General features: G+C 40.2%; 2 long non-coding RNA genes across 2 annotated transcripts; both read left to right on the forward strand.

The window, feature by feature from the left end:
* Nucleotides 1-2,908: 2,908 nt before the first annotated feature.
* Nucleotides 2,909-5,379, forward strand: LOC144247211 (uncharacterized). Its single transcript, XR_013340925.1, has 3 exons — nucleotides 2,909-3,016; nucleotides 4,280-4,455; nucleotides 5,335-5,379. It is a non-coding gene; the product is annotated as an uncharacterized LOC144247211 (long non-coding RNA).
* Nucleotides 5,380-5,754: 375 nt separating this feature from the next.
* On the forward strand, nucleotides 5,755-8,150 carry LOC116184185 (uncharacterized). Its single transcript, XR_004148934.2, has 3 exons — nucleotides 5,755-5,777; nucleotides 6,638-6,731; nucleotides 8,087-8,150. It is a non-coding gene; the product is annotated as an uncharacterized LOC116184185 (long non-coding RNA).
* Nucleotides 8,151-16,269: the final 8,119 nt, after the last annotated feature.

The following is a 16,269-nucleotide window of genomic DNA, read 5'->3' on the forward strand; positions in this document are numbered from 1 at the left end:
GCGGATGTGGATGAGACACAGTCAGTGACAGTGTCCTGAGTGGAGTCCAAAACCAAATTGGCAGCACAGATAGTGGACAATAAATTAGATTTTAAAAACTCTTTCAGGCTTTGTAACTTGAAATAAACCCAGCTACGTAAGTTCCAGATGAGAAATACACCACAAATATATCAGTGTTCCAGGGGTGGGCTGGGGGAGGTGAAAGGAAGCACAAATCCGTAAAATGATTTGTATAAAGTCAAATGTAGTAAATCCATCACAGCATTACTTAATCAGCAAGATGCCAAACCAGTATTAGCACCATTAAAATTAATGTAAGAGAGCAAACTATCTTATTTTATATCACTCACAGCGACATGATTATTTTTAAGGGCCACGCCACCGAGATTTTTGTTACTAGATTTAAATCTTGCCCAGACACTGTCTAACAAGGGGATGTGTTTCGCACCCCTGTGATGTCTGGGCTCCCTGCCGATGTCCTCCACGGACATCTCCACACGGACCCATGGGATCCCTTCTCACACGAGGTCATCCTGCATCCCACTGAACGTTCTGATGATGCTTCACTGACACAGCGTGCCGAGCTGGAAGCCTTTCAGCAGCGCTTCACTTCAAAGCTGATTACCTGTATCTGAATAAAATAGCTGTACAGAAAGGGTCATGAAGGTCAGGGAAGCATTTTACAGAAGGCAATTTATATCTCCTGAACATCTTTCCATTTCCCCTCTGGCTGCCCTACCTGGCAGTAGCTGCTGCCAACTATGACGTCTAGCGTGGTAGGTTAAGCCAGCTCCACTCAGAAACACTGGGAATGAGTCATTTTCCCTTTTAAGATTTGTCACAGGAAAACAAACAAACAAACAAGCAAAAAGACGTGAAATACACGACAAGCGCGAGTAAAATCGTGAGGGCAGAGCAGCACCGGCAGTGTCCAAAGGCGCTCCTGTGCTCCCTCCGGAGCTGGGGAAGCCCAGCGGCACCGCGGTCTCCTCAGAGTCCCCTCGGAGCCCCCTCGGGGTCCCCTCAGAGCCCGCAGCCGCTCCGCCCTCACGGCGCCGCCGCCACACCCGGGCAGCGCTTCCGGTCCCGCCGGCCCGCGATGGGCCCGCGCAGCAGCACCGGAAGTGACGTCAGGAGCAGCACGCCCACCGCGCCGTTCAAACGCTGGCGGCGGTAAAAGCGGGGCGCGCGGGGACTGGGGGACCCGGGAACGGGGCTTGGCATAGGAACGGGGCTTGTCTTGGGATGGGGCAGCTCTGTGGAGGACCCGGGCTTGGGATTAAGCAATTCGGAGGGGGACCCGGGGTTTGGGATGGGGCAGCTCTGTGGGGGACCCGGGGTTTGGGATGGGGCAGCTCTGAGGGGGACTCAGGGTTTGAGATGTGGAAGCTCTGAATCAGGATTTGGGATGGGGCAGCTCTGAGTCGGGGTTTGGGATGGGGCAGCTCTGAGGGGGACTCGGGGTTTGAGATGTGGAAGCTCTGAACCAGGATTTGGGATGGGGCAGCTCTGAGTCGGGGTTTGGGATGGGGTAACTCTGAGGGGGACCCGGGGTTTGGGATGGGGCAGCTCTGAGCCGGGGTTTGGGATGGGGCAGCTCTGACGGGGACCCGGGGTTTGGGATGGGGCAGCTCTGAGGGGGACCCGGTCTGCCCGCTGTAACCTCCGGACTCCGGGGGGCTCCACGCCCTCCCGGCGAGGTGACGGGGTCACCGTCCCTGGCGGTGTTTGAGGCAAGGCTTGCCGAGGCGCTGAGTGCCACGGGAAAGGTGGCACGGTGGGGTTTGCTCACAGGTTGGACTCAATAGTCTCAGAGGTCTTCAACGTAATTGCTTCGGTTCTTCTCCCCATTTTAATTGTCAGGGTGCTCCAGGTGCATTTAAACTTATACATTTACTCCCCGAGGAAAAGTAAATGTTACTTAGATTACATCCCCCCATATCCATAGCTTTTGCTTAGAGTCAGCCAATTAAGTGCTTCCCGAATGTCCCTGTTCCCTTTTTCAGGTGCTCGTTTCTATGAGCTAAGCTGTAAAGATGTTGAAGTTTAAATGTGGAGCGCGAAATCCGGTCGAGGCAGGAGCAATGGAGCCCATCACCAGCCGAGTTTCTCGGCTAAATCTGCTCTTTCAGGTGAAGGATGTCTGGCCTGGGAGCAGCTGATCTCACTTTTGTCCTTGTCCATTCCCAGTATCTCAAAATACAGCTTTGCTTGTTTGGATGCTGAAACCATGCCTGTGTCATTCTTTGGGGTAAACGAAAGGAGTAACTAGGTGAAGTTCAAAGTGTACCTGGTTTGCACAATATTCAGTGGATAGTAACTGGTCTTATGTTTTGTGCATCTGCTGATGTTTTAGCCTGGTAGATTTTTCCACATGAAGATGGAATATTCTTTTCTGTGCCCTGTAATTTTCAGTTTTTACATGAGTGAAGGAGATGTAGGTTTGTCTCAAGATGAATTTATCCAGGGACTGCTTTTTCATCATCAGAGCTCCTGTTGATGCTGATTTCTTAAATTGTTTGTACCATGAAAAGACCTGCATGATGCAGTTTCAAGGAAAAGGCCAGTCAGATCAGAGTCATCAGGAGGATATAGAGTGTTAAAATTTGAATCACAACTTTCTTGAGGCTGCTAGTTTATTTGCTTGAAACGTTAAAGGATTGATCTGTCTAAAAGAAAAATACCTGTAACAGCTATTCTAGATAGACATAGTGAGTTGATATATTTACCTCACACTTCTGTATCATTTGCCTAATTTCTGAAGTAGTGATTTTAAAATGGATATATATTATCTGCTCTATACATCTGTTATTGATTTGAGGCTTTTCATTGTTGTCTGAGACTCCATCTGCTGTTGCTGCTTTTTTTTTCCAGGGGAAGCCACTCTTTGTGACTCAACAGCAGATGTCTCCTCTCTCCCGGGAAGGCATCCTTGATTCATTATTTGTTCTTTTTGAAGAATGCAGAAACCCTGCTTTAATGAAAATTAAACATGTTGGCAACTTTGTCAAGAAGTGTAAGTTTGTTTAGACTAATTTTCAGGTGTCACTTTACAAAACGGTTCTTAAGAATCTGGATGTTAGAGTAATGCTTTAGTTGCTTTGATTGCAACACAGGACTTTGAACATCTGATTTTTTGTTGGCAGACTCAACTTTGCAAAGGGGATCTTGGCAATATTGGTAAGGATTTGTTCAGGTCCAAGAAGATCAAATGCAAGTGGCTTTTGAAGTGCTGTGACTCAAATGTGCCTCCTTCTTAGTCTGTACTGTATTTATATTTCAAGAGGTACTCACTTTTCTTGGAAAGTGAGTACTGGCTACAGCGAAGCTCTGAGTGTGCACCATGGAAGGATGTCAGAAGTTGAGAGCAGGATAGTGACTGAGAAAAAAAGATTTGAGAGAGAAACTTGGTAATCCCTGGCTCTTTCACCTTTTGGATTCCATGTGTTACCCAAATTTTGCATATATAACTTGTAAAGAGTATTTCTGTGCTTCAGAAATACAGATCCTAAAGGAGTGATTATTTTATTGCTAATGTGCCCAGATTCCTCTTTGGGAAGAGCAAAGAAAATTTCCATCAATTTTTCCATTAAGATGTAGCAGAAAGACATTTGATTTCAAGTAACACGTTGTGCCCCCTGTTATAGTTCCACCCAATGGTTTGCAGGTATTATTAGCAGACAGTAATTTCTGCTAGTTTGAAGAATTTCTAGAGCAATCTCCTGTGAGTGACTGATTATCACAGTGCATGCTGGCTGGAACTAGTCAGTGGAAAACTTGAGCTGAATATCTGCAATAAATGTCTGTGGCTGGTTGTTAGACAATAGACTGGTGCCTCCCTCAGGCAGAGGAGAAAACCCTGCCCTTGGACTAGACCTCGCTGGGTAAAGCCTTCATGTGTAGAGAATATACTTTTGATAAAGGATGGCTGGAAGGAAATTAAGAACCAAAGAGGTTCTCAGCCTCTGATGTTATGAATGGGACAGAATTATGGTTGCTATGGGAACTGTCTTAGCATTTCCTGATCCTTTTGTATGTACCATATTTCAGACTTAACTCTGCATTGATACAGTCTTTTTCTAGTTCTGATGTATGGTGTTATTTTTAAGAAGCATATTCTGGAAAGATTTAACATTTCTTGAGAATCTGGAAATGAAGGTTGGGATTTTTTTTTTGGGTTTGCTGGAGCTTTTTTAATTTTATTCCCCAGTTTCGATATTGTCTCTTTTTTATAAAATGCCAGTTGCCAAATGTAAAAATAAGTATTTTATTTTTATAGATGCAGAGGCTATTGCTGAACTAAAGGAACTGCAACCCAGTGTGAAGGACTTTGAAGTAAAGAGTGTGGTTGGCTGTGGTCACTTTGCAGATGTCAAAGTAGTGAGAGAGAAAGTCACTGGTGATGTCTATGCTATGAAGGTGATGAGCAAGGAGTCCTTGCTGGCGCAGGAGCACGTATGTATATTTTTATGTTATGTGACTAGGAGGATAAATTGCAATTTGTTGAACACTTCCTTTCTCTCACTATTATTAGAACTGAGTTTAAAATAGATCTTGAAAAAGCTCATCCTGCATTTGAGTGAAGCTATAAATTTGTGTGTAGTCTTGCTGTGTTTAAAAGTCATTGTCACAGTCTATGGGTCTGTTGGGTGAGGTGCCATCCTCAGGTACCAAAACATGGCCCTTGTTGTAAAGAGCTTCCCATCTATTTATAAGGAAAGAAAAACAGATGACGAAAACACTGAATCAGTATTTATCTTGTTGATGATGGTTTGAATTTTCAGACAATCTATTCATTAAGGTTTTTTTTTTTATTTTAAAGAGCAAAGGAGAATGTCAAGAGTGGGTGTGAAGGCAAACTGTGGTGACTGGATTTTTATGGAGAGCCTCTTGCTAGCTTGAGAAATGTGTTACTTGGAAACTTAAAAAAGGGATAATGGAGGTTGTTCTCATAGTTTGGTGAGAAACAGAAGTTAATCTTTGCTGATATGAGATGACAAGTAGGACAGAGATACTCCATGAGACCTCATGAATTTATACAATATCTGCATCAGTTGTTCCCAATACCTGGTGCAGTAAGGTTGCTCCTAATATCCCTCAGTATTGTTTGTGGCTAGGAGAAATGGAGCCCAACTAAAATTACCCTTTCTGGGGCACAGATTGACAAGAAAGCAAACTATGGCACTACCCTCACATGGCACTTGCTCAGGAAACAGCACTTAATAATTTCTGTGTAATTTTCTTGTGATGTGTGCCAAGTTTTTCTAAAACTAGGGGATTCTAATGTATTCTCACTCCCTCTCATCATGATGTAACTGAACACTTTTTTGGTAGGTGTCATTTTTTGAGGAAGAACGCAGCATATTAGCTCAGAGCACCAGTCCATGGATTCCACAATTACAGTATGCATTTCAAGACAAGAAAAATCTCTACTTGGTAATGCTTAGTTTTTGATTTTCTCCTCTATTGAACACCATTGTTGTTGGTTTATTAAAGAATAATGTGATGGTTGAAATGTGCTTGTTTTCTGTAATTTTTCCTGCACTACATAGCACTGTTTGATATATGCCCAGTGTCTTACTGGGGAGTTGAATGGAGTATCTTGTATATCCGTTCCTTTAAAATTGTATGTAGGTTATGGAATATCAGCCTGGAGGGGACTTGCTGTCACTCTTAAACAGATATGAGGACCAGCTGGATGAGAATATGGTGCAGTTTTACCTTGCAGAGTTGGTTTTGGCCATTCACAGTGTCCATCAGATGGGTTATGTCCACCGGTACGTAAATGTTGCGTTGGGTGCTTCTATATTCTGTCCCTTTTCAGTATTTCACATGCTGTGTCAGAGGAAGAAATTAGAAAATTAATCAGACTCCCAACTATAATTGTAGCTCAGGGCATTAACTTTGATGTAAAGTTCAGACCAGTATCAAGAAAAGATTGTTACATATATTTTTCTGGAGGCTCAGTAAAAAGAAGCCGTAATGTTGCACTATAAAAATTTTAAATATTTTCCATGGATTGCTGCTTTTGGCACCAAATACTATGGAAAATTAATGTAATTGTTAAAAATGGTTGTGTGCTGATTGGTGAACAGGGCAGTATAGGATGTTGGAGTACTTAAATATCACAGAATTTTCTCTCAGGGCTTGGAGACTGTTACTGTGTGCATTTTCAAATCATACTGGTATTTAAAAAAACTATTCCATTCTGAGGGTGTGGAAATGTTAGGAAGTATATTATATTCCAATAGTTAGTAGTGGCTCCACTTAGAGCATGGGCTGTGGCTTTCTAGTGCAAGGTCACTGGCTGAATTTGGAAGATTTGCAGAATAAGTTGTGATGGAGTTTGGGAAGAAAACTACAAAATACTTTACTGTAACTCAGTTACAATGAAGTCAAGGTGCAAAATCACCTTCTCTTTTCATCTGCTGCCAATAATTATTAGCCTTCCATGAAATAAGGGGAGCTGTAATACTTCCATATGTAGTTGGAAACAGGGCAATTTTTGGAAGAAGACTCCCACTTGAAAGGCTTTATGCATGTGGTTGAGTATAGGTGAATAGGGATATCCTGTTATCTGGATGTGACAGTAGGGAATGGTCTGGAAAGGTTCTGATTGCTTTCTTCTGGCTTACAGGGATATCAAACCAGAAAATGTTCTTATTGACCGAACAGGACACATCAAACTGGTGGACTTTGGGTCAGCAGCCAAAATGACAGTAAACAAAACGGTAACAATGTGGATTTAAACTTTGTGGCCTCTTTGGAAAGCCCAATTGAAAAGGGAAAACTAACTTGGTATCTGTTCTTTCATTACACCTTGCTCTTGCCTCTTCTGCCTTTCTTGTCCGCTATGGAATCTATTCACAATTGTATTTTTCCATTTGTGAATGGCTTTTCAAGCATGAGCTCAAGTATCTTTTGCAGCCCTCAGCTCTTTAATATTTGCTTATTAAAATATTAATACACAAGAGAGATAATGGTAAGTTTGCTTTCTCATGGTGCTGCACTATGATACAAAAACATACTTCTACAGGTTCTCACACTTGTTCAATTCTGTGTTTAAAGGGGACATGGATTTATAGTTGGAATAAAAATTGTGCCTGTTGTAACTAAGATGACATAACTTTGAAGACTGGGGAGCTCTTGATCAAAATGAGTCACATTTAAATATTCTGGGCTTCACTCACCAGAAAGTACTGCATCAAATCTAAATCAGTGGAGATTTTTATAAGTTGCTTGAAAGTTTTGGTAACTGCATACAACTTCCAGTGAAAATTTTTAAAATTTAAATGTATTCAAGTGAGAACATCAAGTTCTGTACCATATTTGTCTTGTTTTACAGTTTTTATTTTTCCATAACATTTTCTTTGTAATGTGATTCTTAATATCCTGTTTTCCCTGCTCTTACATTTTCAGTGCTTCTCTGCATTGCATTTAAATTTTTAAAAAATTTTTTCTTCACACTGTCTCTTCAGTCACTTATAGGTTTTTGTGTTAGCCTGCCTGCTGCTTTGTTTCATTCTTTTTGCTACTCAGTACAAAAATGATTGCAGCATTGGTTCCTGAATTACGTTTTCTAAGCAGACCAGAAATTCAAGTATTAGTACTTTGCTGATCATGACCACTAGGTAAAAATGTAAAGGTGACAGAGAATATAATGAGGGCAGGAAATATTTATGTCTCAACTTGACCATTTTTGAAATTTCAGCTATGTTCCTGTTAATACTAGTTGAAGCAAAGTATGTTTGCTGTTTAAAACAAACATCAGTTTAGTATTTCTGTGCTTTTTGGGATTGTACTTTTCTACTTTATCAGTTTGTACTTTATAGTAACAATTAGCTCTGATAATTTGACTCTTTATATCAAATAGCTTGCTTTGTTTGTTTATCAGCAGTTTCCTTAACCTACTGCTTATTTGCTCAACAGCTTTGCTTAAAATTACTTTCTTAAAATTCTCGTGACTGAAAATTATGTCGCATTAAAAAGAAAAAAACATGGGGGTAAAAAGAAAACGTTGTTTTATTACCAAGCTGCCAGTGAACAGAAAGTGCTGTAATTTCACTTGGTTTGTCTTTGCTCCCAGGTAAATGCCAAGCTCCCTGTGGGTACACCTGACTACATGGCACCAGAGATGCTGACAGGGCTGGGAGGGGATGGCAAAGCCTCCTACGGCCCCGAGTGTGACTGGTGGTCCCTTGGAGTTATTGCCTATGAAATGATATATGGAAGGTCTCCCTTCACTGAAGGCACATCAGCAAAAACTTTCAATAACATCATGAACTTCCAGGTAGAGAGAACTCCTTTCCTGTTCTCAAGTAAAAAGGTTGTAACTAAATGCTGTTTTTCTCAGCTTTACATAAGTTTATGGATGTCTCTTACTTGTCATGTTCATAAAATATTTGGAATATATGTCCAGTCTTGTATTTATATAGGTATTATAGGAATCAAGTTATTTTTTGTAACAGGTGTCATCATCCCTGATTCAAAAAATCCTATGACCCACCCTTTGAAAGTTTGTGAGAATTTTTTGGGGAAGTGTCTTTTTTACTCTTCCATCTGTGTGTGCCATTGGCCATTGCTCAGCATAAGATGCTGACCTGGGATACCATTTGCCTTGGTGGGAATGGTTGTTCCTGTGTTCTTATCTTTCCTGCAGTAAATGCATATAAAAGCCTATTTGGATAAAATGCACCGTGCTTTTATTTGTGTGCTATAAATATTCATCCTTTGTACCTGACATATCTCAGAATAATGAAACTTAGTCTTCCTGTTCTGAGCCTGTTTTCCTACTGAGCAGAAATCCATTTCTTTCTAATGCAGAGATTTCTGAAGTTCCCAGAGGATGTGAAAGTTAGCAGTGACTTTCTTGACCTGATCCAGAGCCTGCTCTGTGGGCAGAAGGAAAGGCTGGGTTATGAGGATCTCTGCTGCCATCCATTTTTTTCTAAAATTGACTGGAACAATATCCGTAATTGTAAGTAGAATAAAATTATATTTATAAAAAATTTCTGGATTTTTTTGTACTGGGAAAATGTGTACAATGAGTATTTAATTGTGTTTGAGCTGAATTATTCATAATGAAACAGGACTGGTTCCTGGAGCAGGTGTTTCTAACAAAACAGCTCATTTTGGTTTTTGCAAAGGCTGTGTTAACATCTCAGGTAAAAATTGTAAGGTAAGAGGATGTTTAATAAAACTCCATATGAATTTCTGATGCAATTGCCATATTACTGCAGGCACTAGACTGGAAAATCAAAATGGTCCTTTCTATGTCCTTCAGATTAAAAGGCATCAGTATGTTTTTTCAGGACTTTCCCACTTCAGTTTGCTAAATTTGGCTTCATCTTTTCTTGTTGTTGTTGTGTCCTCAGCTTTCCCTTTTGTTACTTGTGAACCAACTTTACTTAAGGTTGTGTTACTTTTTGTAGTTCCAGTAGGTGATGAAATGTCTGTGGCCATAGGGGCCATTGGAGCTTTTTATCAAAGTCAGTAGGGATAATGTATTACTGCTTTTTTTTTTTTGGTCAAAAATCTGTTCACTCAACCAGGAGTAGAATAAAACCAGTGAACCAGATAATTGTCTATGCAGAAAACTGCTTATAATACTATGTAAGCAATGGAATTTGGTATTTAGAAGTACTGAGGTACCAGCTCCATGGCAAAAACAAATACTTTACAGTTCATCAGTGATCTCTATTGGGATCTGATTGTGTTGGAGAGTATTTTAAATTATTTGGACTGTAAGTTTGTCTGGGCAAGCAACATGTCTGCCTTATGTTTTTTGTCAAATATACTGTAAGGGAATGATGCTGCTCCATTTTCCATGATAAATTGCTAAGCCAGTGCTTCTACTTTTGATGACTATCTCAGCACTTCAGCTGTCAGCTCTACAGACTGTTTGCTCACTTTTCTGTTGATTCATTAATTTTGAACTTGTGGAGATGCTGTTCTGTTAAATTCCATTGTGTCTGCCCTTTGAGAGCCATTGAGCCTCCAGCCCTTTTCATCACTTTAGCATACATTTCCCAGTGCTCTCTGCCTTCTCTCCCCAGAGCCCTGCCTAAGCCACCAGTTTCTGTTCCTGAATTTTGTGTTGCATTTATATCATGTTACCTCAGATATAGAGAGAAGAAAGACATGTGAGCATATGTTCTGATGTTTCCTTGGCAATTGCCTGTGTAGTATTCACACAGCTGCAGGAGTTAATGGAGCATTTTGCCAATTCGTGTGACAGTGGTGATGCTGATGGACAAGCCACTAGGCCGCCCTGGTGTGGTTATAATGTTGGAATAATCATTTGGGATTTAAAAAATCCCATTTCTGTCTGCAGCTGGGCAGCTGATTGCATCATTCCCTGTAATATCCACACCTACCTGCTGTGAGGTTTCATGCAGTTTTGACCCCTCATTTTGTTGTTATGCCTCATACTTGATAAATCCCCACTGTAACTGGCACAAAACACAGCAGTCCCCGTGCTTCAAGCAGCAGAGTCAATGTATCACCTATTGCTTTGCTCTCAGTAGTGGTTCTCCCTGTGCTGGTTTTTCTGAGCAGTCTTGCTGTCATTCTGTTCAAAACCTGGGTCAGGTTTGCCCTAGGCTATCTAAAAGCTAAAGGCTTCTTTCTAGTCTTGACTTCTGCTGATAGAGATATTTAACTGGAGAAATGGCAGCTTGAGAAGATGGGTGATGGAAGAGGTGATGGGATTTAGATTTACATTAAAGAATCTCACTACCCCAAGTTAATCTGGTCAAAGACGAAGGTTATGGAGTGTTGGGACTGGGTGATCCTAAAGCCTTTGCCAACTGAAGTGACTCTGATCCACAGTTGTTAGACAAAATCTGTGTCAGTAGAGTCAGACTTTCCTATAGCCTATAAGGGCAGTGATGTAATTTCTATTTCAGGCTGAGCAATGTAGGGAAAAAATTGGTACCTTTGCCTTGCAGGTATTTAATTATCATGCTGAGAGCTCCAGGATAGCCATTCTTAATACAACGTTTTTGGTTAAGAATGTGTCATTAAGGGGTTTTTCAGTGTTACACTTTGTTGTTATGGTAACCTGTGAAATACTTGACTTTTTAGTAAACCCCTTTCCAAAAGACCATTGCCTCTTAAAAAAGCTCCCAACTTCCCTGGGTCCACGCAATGTATCTGCAGAAGCAGCTCTTAAGTTACAGAAAATGAATCAAACCATTAAACCTAGGCTCAGGTTTCTCTGAACTTTTCCCAACAGGTGATTTTTCCCCTTTGTTGGAGTGTTCTGAAACACACTTGTAGATTCTGCTCTCTGTTGCTCTCTGTCTCTTTTCTGCTATTTAATAACGTCTAATACTTATTTTAAAAGCCTCACCCAAAACCAGATACCACTGCATTTCCTCCCCAAAAATAAAACAAACCAAAACTTTCAAAAGTTTGTGTTCATTTACTGGAGAATTTTATGAAAATATTTTTGAATTTATTTACCTGAATTAAATGTATTTCTGTCTGTGTTTCAGCTAAATTATCAGGTGTTTCACTAGGAAGTTTACGACAGAACAATTTGAGTACCTAAAAAGTATCTAAAATCAGAGGTAGAGAGTGGGGGAATGAAATACTCGAGTTACCAGCAAAAAGGCTTCATTCTGTATAAATTGGGTTTTTTTTTTTGTTGTCTTTTGTGATTTTACATCCATAAACTGCACCAGCTTTTTAATTTGGAATAAAAAATCTGCTTGCTGAAGTCTAGCTGGGAGGTGGTCAGAAAACTTGCATTCTTACCTAAGCAATATGTGTACAGCATAAAGAGCCTTTCATTTTAAGAATTGCTTTGTAACTACAGTCCAAGAGGTCTTGAAAATAGAATGGCATATTTGGACTTGCACATGGAAACTACATTATGGAAAGACAAGAGTTAATGTCTCATGCAAACAGAAGATCTTGAAAAAGTATTAATGACTGATTTTTAAACTATTTTCTGCTGTTAAAGAGGCAGGACCCAAATCTCATTATTCCTAAGTCCAAGACACTTATCCTTATAAGCACCACGTTGTCATTCAGGATGTTAACAATAAAACACTGTGGTGTTTCATTTAAATTCTTGTCTTCAGAATACTGTGTTGACTTGTTTCTTGAAGTGGAGATCACTTGCATTGCAGGTTGGAAATCACTTTTATTAATAGAAATGTATGTGTTGGATCATTGTCTTGACAAAACACTAAAGGTGTTAAGATAATATTGTAATGATAGGTTAGAACTAGCACAGTGCCTTTTTTATAAGTGGTCTTAGGAAAAAATTCCTTTAGTTTTATCACTGGGATTGTCTGTTTTTCTTTCATAACACTTTCTCAAATAGGTCTGTTAGAGCCTGAGGAAGATGAATGCCTAACCTATTTAAAAAGGCTGTGTGGATGCTTTTCCTCAGAAAGCATTTATAGATCACCTTGTAGATCAAGAAGAGACACATTTTTATCCTTAAGAAACATTCTGTATTGCTTTTAAGTTTCCTATTTCAGTTGAGTCTTTCACTGTCCCAGGGGAAATGCAGTCTCTTTTGTGAATTTGCATGAAAATATTTTGAAAGGATGGAAAGACCTGGTTAAGGCAATGTTCTTTGTATCAGTCATAAATACACACTCTGAAGCAGAGTTTTAAAAAAAAAGGCTTTTTTCCCATAAGAGACACTTTATCTAATCTTAATGATAAACTGATTAAAGTACTGGAGTATGTGTGGTGCTTTTTGATTTTTCCTTTCTCTTTTTCATTTTTTCTTTTTTTTTTTTTCCTCTTAAACTTAGCAACCTACAACACCCCCTTTTCCTCTGAAAGTCATTCTTTGGAACAGATGGAAGAGGGTTACATCCTTCCACAAGTGGGGATGTATCTAGGCAAGGAATTGGCTTTTTTAAAACATGCAGTTCTCTACAAGATACTTTAAATGGTAAACAGAACATGTACGTTTGTTGTAACGTGTTGGAGACAAAAGGAGTTCTTTTTGTACCCAACCAGTTTGTGTGAGTAGAAGCACTGGGTTTACTGTCTTTTTGAGTAATACTTTTGCCTCCCCTTTGGGTGAGCCTGAGAAAAGTGCAAATTTGTCACCTTGTCAGATGTGATGGCATGGTGCTCACATTGACTTCTCAGAGGCTTATCTTGACCTCTGCTGAAGGATCCTTCCCTTTAAAGGAACAACTGATAAGCACATCAATGTATTTGCATTCACCAGTCTTCATCTTGTTCTGAAAATGCTATAGTTGTGTGACAGCTTTCTGATTTTAAGCAAGAAATAATAACTTAACTAGACATTATGCCATGGTGTGACCAACACTTGAGGACAAAATTGCTTGTCTGTTTTAGCTTGGTTTTACAAGACTACTCTGTTTATTCTGTGGGTATTTTGGACATCAGATAAAGGACTTACTAGTCTGAGGAATAAAAATCTATGAGGAAGCCACCAGATAATTAGCAACATCAGACAGAGTAGATCTAGCTTTTTGGTTTTTAAAAGTTATTCCCTCTTACCCCTAAGTAATTTTATTTTTCTCCAACATGCTGAAACTTCTTCAGAAGTTCTGCTTCTCATTTTCAGCCACTGTTGACTACTTATAGAGGTGTTTTTGTCAAATGACTTCCCAGTTTTCTCTTTAGGTGCTACTATTTCTTGATACAAATATTATAACAAAGTTATAATGTAGAGTTGAAGAGATTTTGGACTGTTAGTCATGGATTTTAGTGAATGCAAAATACAGGGCAAAGGATTTTTTCACTTTTTTAATCTAGTATTTACAATTTCTCTTCTTTGCTCTCATATTTTATTAAACATCAGAGGAAGCTGTAGTGTAAAACATTGTGCACTTTAAACTAGTTTCCCACCAGCCCCAAAGGTTTGCTCTGTCTCACATTCAGTTTTATCTTTGTGCATCCATTGTTCCCCCACTGAGTGCTTTTTCATCTTTTTATGTGCATGCATAGTTAAATGGTATTTTCTTTCATGCATGTGGTTTGAGTAGCAATTCTTATTGTTGGTAAGAGGAGCAACTTTCTTTTTAATTGCAAAGCCTTGAGGATGACTCTTAAGATCTTCTTTGCTAATTTCTGGTGGGAAGTAAAGCTTTAGATGGCTCTTTCAGAGATGAAGTTATCTGCCAGGCTCTGGGGAGTACAGAACAGGGTGCTTGTACAATTTTAAAAAGGCGGCTAAGTTGGTTTTTGCTACCTCTTTGAAAACGTTCTGGCCTTTTGCAGATGAAGTGAAGAGTTTGCTATTTTCTCTATTGCTTTACCTCATAGACAGTATCCACCTTCAAAAACAGTGTTAAAAATCCCACAGCAACCCCTTTCTGTGAAAGAAAGAGTTCTTTCAGTGAAGGTCCTGAAACTAAAAGTACTAATCCTGAACTGATTCTCCTCTGCTGTGAATTAACTACAACTTTGGGCTTGTATTTGCATTAAAGATGATATGCTTACAAATTGTTTTCTATTACTTTTCTGTTTTTAATCATTAAGAATGTATGTAAGGCTAGCTGGACATTATCCTGACATTAAGTGATTTTTTAAAAGGAAATACATCTCCTAATCACCAATCTGTATTTCAAAATTATGTTGCAAAAATATGAGCATTATATTATATTTTTATTATAACCAATTAAATAGAATGAATTAATAAATGTGCGATACTGACATAAATTTTAAATGTTCTGGAGCTGGTAAGTTCCAGTAGGCTGAAAGTGCTTACTACAGGACCTATTTAATTTGTGTGTTTTCCCCATTTATCTCATACTAATGTACTTGGAACTACTGTACACGAGCAGCATCTGCTTCATGGAATTTCTTCTCACCTCCCTGCTTGGGAGCAGCGTCAGGATGGCTCTTCAGGGAGCTGCTACCACAGCCTGCGCGTGTAGCTGGGGTTTGGCAGTTGACAGAGACAGCTTCTTTCTTTCTTTCTTTATTTTGTCTGTTAATGCTGGTCTGGTGGGTAGTTCCAGCGAGGGAATGGAGAGTTAAAGGCGGGCAGTGGAAGGCTTTGGCAGCCTAGAGGGAGCCAGCGCCTCCAGCCGTGACTGACTCGCTGTGCCCCTGGCACTCGCGGGCAGCAGCGTCTGTCACGCCGCAGGCAGGTCAGGTTGAAGCCGGCATGCAGGGACTCGGGAGCAGGGAGCCTGCACTGCAGGGCTTCCAGTGTTTGTTCCCAGTCCTTCAATCCTCATCAGCCCTTCAGCTACAGGAGATCCATACTGGATCCATGGTAACGGTTTTAGCACACTTCACTTCCATCAGCTGGTGACAATGGGCTGTTCTAGCTGCTGGCTGAGGAGCTGTCTCCCCTTTGCTGATCTCAGAGTTGCAGTGAGTGGGGACCCGAGTGATGAAATTAAATAAATAAATGTCAGGAAATGTGATTTAATGAGGTAGGGATTGCACAGCAGGGCTTCTGCATTCATTCCTTTCCCACACGTAGCCAAGCCAGCAGGTAGCTCGGGTGCTGCACAGCACCAAGAACTTGTCCTTTTGTTCCTTAGGTTAATTAAACTGAAGCAAGCACGAGAAAATCATCTGGAATTAAACAACTGCTTAGCAAGTTAAGTGGTACCAATTTAGAAATTATAGTAAGAAATACATTGTAATTCCTGCTATTTATACCTCTCTTCAGAGCTGATTGTATCAGAGCCAGACTGCAGTGGTGTCCCGGCAAGAGTTCCAGATCTTAAGCAAGCTCTTTTAGAGAAATAAAATCAATCTTCTTTTCCTAAAGACCAGTGAGCTTTTAGTAGCTATAGTTTATTAGAACCTTCCAGGAGAAAGACCAGTTTGCTGTTGATTAGAAACCCATGCTGGGAAGATTGTTGTTAGTGTTAAAGGCTAAGATGTATCCCTTAGCTGACTAGCATCGGCTCAGGCTTCTTTCTCAGGTAGTGTCACTAATTGGACAGGTTGGAGACATTTTCCTTTTCAAGCTGAATCAGAATTGACAGGCTTCTGGCTATATTACAGTAATGATTTTCCTAGCCTGGTGCATTGATTTTATTATTTATGTGTTAAAAACCCAACATCTTAACCTGAAAAAACCCCAAACCTCAGAATCTCTAATGCCTAAGCTAAACCCCAGTTTGATCAGTGTGGGAGATGCTGTGCCTGCAGAGTGGTAGCCATGTTGGCAGCTCAGGGGTTAATATCTTGTTGCTGTAATACGCTTTGAGAGCAGCAGCTCGGTCTGCTTGTGTTAGCAAGATTAAAAGCAGGAGCTGCAGTGCCATTGCAAGCACTGAATGAGTGGGACTGTTGCAGAGT

The sequence above is a fragment of the Lonchura striata genome, chromosome 18 (assembly GCF_046129695.1).
Source record: "Lonchura striata isolate bLonStr1 chromosome 18, bLonStr1.mat, whole genome shotgun sequence".
Lineage (NCBI taxonomy): Eukaryota > Metazoa > Chordata > Aves > Passeriformes > Estrildidae > Lonchura > Lonchura striata.